The 5,982-nt window shown below is 45.7% G+C and overlaps 1 pseudogene; it reads right to left on the bottom strand.

Moving 5' to 3' along the window:
• Positions 1 to 201: 201 nt before the first annotated feature.
• LOC114077928 lies at positions 202 to 787 on the bottom strand (annotated as a pseudogene).
• Positions 788 to 5,982: the final 5,195 nt, after the last annotated feature.

The raw sequence follows: 5,982 nt of genomic DNA, 5'->3' as shown, positions 1-5,982 counted from the left end.
CACTCTCGCCGTATAGGAACCGGCGGATGGCTGGCAGGGAAATGTCAACCTGCACGCCCCGGACTCGAACCTGCTCCAATGGGGCCTGTTTAGCGGGAGCAGCCCGCCTGTCGATCTGTGATCGGAGAGTCGCTACATAGGACGCGTAGAACTCTCGGACCATCTCCTCGCTGTATCGTCCCAATGGACGTGCTGTCCACTCTAAGCGATGCCTGGTGAAGAGGTTATGAATCTCCGGCATCGTGGGAAGGCTCCCTGTGAGTACCCGCCGCTCCAGGGTGAGTGTGCGAGTCATTACTCCTTTATCGGTCAAGAACTTTGCGTCGGAGTAAACTTGAAACTGGCCGTCGACACACCACCGGTTTGGCTGGTCAGCGGCTGGGGTGGGGACCTGAACTGGTGCGCCAGATGTAGAGTCTGAACTGTCAGCCTCATCAGACGAGGCCGACGCTGCAGCAGTGGCGGGTGCGGGAACCTCAGCAGAGACTGAAGCTTCCTCGGACCAGGATACGCCTAAGGAGCCAGACGCTCCTTCCTCATTTGTGGCCGACCCAGAGGGTGTGCCGGTCAGTGTGCGCTCCTCATCAGACTGGGAGGCAGTGACTACGCCGGACGCCACCTTTTTGGGTGTGGCTCTGGGAGCACGCGCAGCACGGGAAGGGGCGGAAGTGCCTGGGGGCACGTACTCAGGGTCACGCTCATCATCAGAGCCGATGACCATGCGGGCAGACGGGGCGACAGACTTCGATCGCCCGCGTGCGTAGATGCGGTCTTGCTTGGGTGCCATAGTAGATAGTACCTGTAAAGGATCAATATTAGTATGAGTAGTGGCAAACAAGACAAGCAAAACCAAACGAAATAAAACATTGAAAATAGTGTGTCATTGCTATTGAAACTGTATCACACGACGGGCCTGGTGACGGCTCGTCGTGGCTATGACGGACCGTCATGAGGTCCGTCGTGTTTTACTTAGTCTATGTATATATAAAGAACCCTGAAGGAGAGTCTCTGACTAGCATGACGGTATATGCAGGACGGACCGTCGTAGGTACGACGGTCCGTCGTAGGTGGCCTTCGTAGGACACTTAGAAAGATATTGGAGACCCTTAGCAGAGGGGTCTCTGACCATCACGACGGTCGTGCAGGACGGACCGTCGTGGGTATGACGGTCCGTCACATGTGTCCGTTGAAGGACACTTAGAAAAAGTGAGAGACCCTTAGAAACAGGGTCTCTGACAACCAGAACGGTTGTGCAGGACGGACCGTCGTGAAGACGACGGTCCGTCACATGTGTCCGTTGGGACAGGGTGCTAGGGCTTTTGGAACGGACCCTACGACGGTCCGTCGTGGGTACGACGGTCCGTCATCGGGGTCTCGTTCTGAATAACAGTGACAGAACTGGGGGTACCCCATGCATCCCCGATGAACCCACATCGTCTTGTAGTGTTTTGGACCTACATTTGTCTATCCCAACTACCTAGGAAACTAGCAATGCAAAAGCACCTATGTCTAGGGTTGTCAACATGGCAAATTCGAACATTTTGAGCCTAGGTTTAGACATAATCATATAAAGGAAACAATATACGACGAAGAACTAAGCTAATACTAACTAATAAACAAAAATGCAAGATAAATGAGTAGAAATTAGAGACACATACCTTAGAAATGGAGAAAACAACTGGACAAGTACTCGGTGGCTAGGCAAACACCCACAGCAGCAACTCCGACTAGTAGATTAACACTTTTAGGGCTTTGGAGAATTTTGGGGGAACAATGATCGAGGGGGAGAATATGGAAGTTGAAAAGAGAGGGAAGTGGGAGGAATAATGAATGAATGGGGTGAAATGAAGGGTTGGGGGGTTTAAACGGTCTAATTTTGAAAAAGACTCCAGCCGGGTCGGGTCGGGTACGACTCATTAATCACGCGACGATTCCCCGACGACGGTCCGTCGCAGTTGTGACGACCCGTCGTTGGTTCCGTCGTGTGTGCCCTAATTTCAAAATAGCAGAAAAACGTACCTGGACGACGGATGCATACGACGGTCCGTCGCATGCGCAACGGTCCGTCGATATATCCGTCAGTGGCTGCTGCGGAGTAGTTTTCTGCAGAATTTCCTGGTGATGTGCCTGCGAATTTAAAAACCCATTAGTAGAAAAATGCTATCCTTACTAAAAAAAAACAACAAGAATTGGGTTGCCTCCCAACAAGCGCCTTATTTAATGTCGCGGCACGACTGGGGACACTTGATTACTCAGCCTTCATCAAGATGGTTTGCCTCTATTACTTTATTCCCCGATGCTTTATGCCCAAAATAGAGTTTTATTCGATCTCTATTCACCTTAAACCACACTCCCTCCTTGGCTTTTAACTCAACTGCTCCATGAGGGAATACTTGGGTAATCAGGTAAGGGCCAGTCCATTTGGACTTGAGCTTGCCCGGAAGACAAGGCGACCCAGAACTGTCTACAAGCACCAAATCCCCAACCCTAAGCTCTTGTTTTGCATTTTTCTGTTCAGTCTCCTTCTTCATATTTTCTTTGTGGGATATGGCAGATACCGATTGGAGCTCACCACTCTGCCTCATGGTCCTACAAATGTTGAAGGTCGCTTCTTCATTATTCAACCGAAATGTCATCTGTCCCTTCTCCATATCAACTAAGGCTCTACCTGTGGCAAGGAATGGCCTCCCAAGAATAATAGGCACTTCGAAATCGACCTCACAATCAAGAATAACAAAATCAGCCGGAAAGATGAATGACTCCACTTTTACTAGCACATCATGGAGTATCCCTATAGGCCGTTTCACTGTCCGATCAGCCATCAGTAGCCGCATCGCAGTGGGTTTTGGATCCCCCAAACCCAACTTCTTGTAAATTGAGAGGGGCATGAGATTTATGCTTGCCCCCAGATCACATAATGCTTTCGCAAAATGTAATGACCCAACTGTACAAGGAATAGTGAACGCACCAGGATCTTCTTTCTTTTGTACGAGGGATCTTGTAGCAATAGCACTACAATGCTGCAGTCTATCATCATCCTCGAAAGTGACCGATCTTTTCTTTGTGACCAGATCTTTCATAAATTTGGCATAACCGGGCATTTGTTCTAAAGCTTCTACCAAAGGGACATTGATAGAAAGTTGCTTCAACATAGTTATAAAACGCCGGTATTTACCATCCTCGGTCTTCTTCACTAATCTCTGAGGGAAGGGTGGTGGTGGCCTAGGCATGGGAATTACCTTGATGGGTACTTCTGCATCTTTTCCATTACTTTCCTCTGCTTCACCACTACCCTTTACCACCTTATCATTATCCTTTCTCACATTTTTCTCAGCAGATGGCATAGGTGGGTCAATGGTTTGCCTACCACCCCGAGTAGTAATTGCCATACAGTGCGCATCATTCTTTGGATTTTGGACAGTGTTGCTAGGAAGAGTGCCCGGTTGCCGTGTGTTCACTGTCGCAGATAATTGGGCCACTTGCAATTCGATCTGTTTAATCGAAATTGCATGTGTATCAACTTTTTTCCCAATACTAGCTAAATCACCCCTTAACTCTTTAATGTGCTCATCACTAGCATCGAACCTCCTCATCATTTTGTGCAACATATCCTCAACTCGCGCCATACTATCTCCACCATCCCTAGGAGTAACTTCACGATTTTGAGGAGGGACATAGGGCCCATTCCTGTCGTTTCTATTAGCATAGTTACCCCTGTTAAAGTTGTTGTCGCGGTTGTAGCTTCCATCTCGGACATAATGACCCTCACGATTGTAGTTACCATAATTCCGACCTTGGTTCCCTTGACCTTGGCGCCAATTATCCTGATTTGAGCCTTGGGCGCTTGGTCGGAAACCCCCCATCTGTTCATTTACTGCATAAGTATCCTCCGCATAGTAACATTAATCGTTAGGGGGTGGTGGTTTAGCCAAGTAGTTGACTGCATTAATCTTTTCTGCACCCCCAGTGACATGTTTTAGTACCAACCCAAGCTCAGTTCTCATCTGAGCCATTTCTTCACGAATCTCATCTGTGGCTGGGTTGTGAGTGGACTGTACTGCGAAGGTATTTCTCCCGGTATCTGACTTCCTAGTACTCCAAGCTTTATTATTCCGGGAGATTTTCTCTAATTTTTCAGCAATCTCAGCATAAGGACACTCCCCATAAGATCCACCTGCTATAGTGTCCAACACCGCTTTATTATTATCATCCTGTCCCCGATAGAAGTATTCCTTCAGTGACTCATCATCTATACGGTGATTTGGGACACTTCTCAAGAACGAGGTGAATCTATCCCAAGAACTACTAACTGACTCTCCTGGTAGTGCCACAAAGTTATTCACTCTGTCTTTGTGGTTTAGTTTCTTGGAGACCGGATAGTAGCGTGCTAAGAAGACATCCCTTAATTGGTTCCAAGTAAAGATTGAGTTGTATGGGAGCTCAGTGAACCATATAGCAGCCTCTCCCGTCAGTGAGAGAGGAAACACTCTGAGCCCTATTACATCTAGATCCAAATCAGGCCTCCCCACACAACTTTTACACACTGCCCTTACCTTAGCTATATGGGCATGTGGATCCTCAGAAGGTAGCCCTGAAAACAAACCTCTGGCAGTGAGCATTTGCATCAGGCTACTAGTTACCACAAAAGTGTGGCCTGTGGGTAGAGGAGGCAAAACCAGTGGCCCATCCGAATCTGCTATGTTATCATAGCCTCTGTAGTATGCTTGGGGCCGTGGAGCGGGATTTTGTCCCCTCTGTTGATGTTCACCCGGAGCATCGGGTAACATCTGACCATGAACATCAACCGGAGCTGGGATGTTCTGGTTCGGATCCTCATCATTTATTCCCAAATTACGATTCATATTGCGCAGTGTACGCTCTAACTCGTGATCGTAGGGAAACAACGGTTCTCTTCCTCTCCGTGTATTTGGCATACAAGGAGGATAGTTCTGAAAAGAAATCAAAAACAATAAAACAAAGTAAAATCAAGAAAATATCAACTAAACTATAGTAATAAGTTCAAGTTAATCTAAAAGCTATTATCCCCGGCAGCGGCGCCAAAATTTGATACGCTCAAACTTACTTCTCAAATAAGAAGTAAAGCGGTCGTGTCAAGTAAATAACCCAACTAGTGAGGTTGGGATCGTTCCCACGAGGAAAATAGTCTAGACTTAACTTCAACTTGTTATTACTATTGTTCGGTTGATGACTTCCTTGGAAAGTAAAAACATAAAAAGGGGGGTTTGTATTTCCTAATGAGTAAAAATAACTAACGAAATTGAAAGAGACACTTAACAGTTTTGAAAGTTGGATTTTAATCAATTAATCAAAGTAACTAGGGTTTACGTGTTCCCCACAGGTTCATAACTTGATAATTCTAACTATAACAATTCTTTCCTAGTATCTTGCATGCAAAGTGATAAGTTATGTATTTCTAAATCCTTGGTCCGGCATCTAGAAAATCTCACTCCGCACCTTGGTCCGGCTACGTGTGTTGCTTTCCTAACCCTTATCTTTACCTCATATTAAGCATCGTATTCGATATTTGACTAAGTTATTACCTCGTACCAATCAATACTAGCCTATTAGATAGTATACACTAAATCTATGTTAATAATTCTTTTCCTATTATCTACCTCCTTGGTCCGGCAAGTAGCATTAAGGCGAGTTCTAACGTTGACCATCCGTTAAAAAGACTTCTAAGCGAAAGAATTATTAATACATGCAAGACACTATTCGAGAATTGTTATTTTAGCTAGGGTTTATCTCATTATTTGCCTATGGTTCCCACAACCCTAGTTATGGAGTTTAGTTACTCATAGCCATAAACACAATACTCAAATATATTAAATAAGAATTCATGTACTTACTTCAATGAGAAAGAATAAAATCCAAAAGGTTGCTTGATTAATCACCAAAAATCACTTGCAAGAATTCTCAAAGTAATCAATAATCTCACGAAAAGTCTAATGATTATCAAGA

This window comes from Solanum pennellii, chromosome 7, assembly GCF_001406875.1.
Source record: "Solanum pennellii chromosome 7, SPENNV200".
Lineage (NCBI taxonomy): Eukaryota > Viridiplantae > Streptophyta > Magnoliopsida > Solanales > Solanaceae > Solanum > Solanum pennellii.
This window is presented reverse-complemented; position numbering and strand designations above follow the sequence as displayed.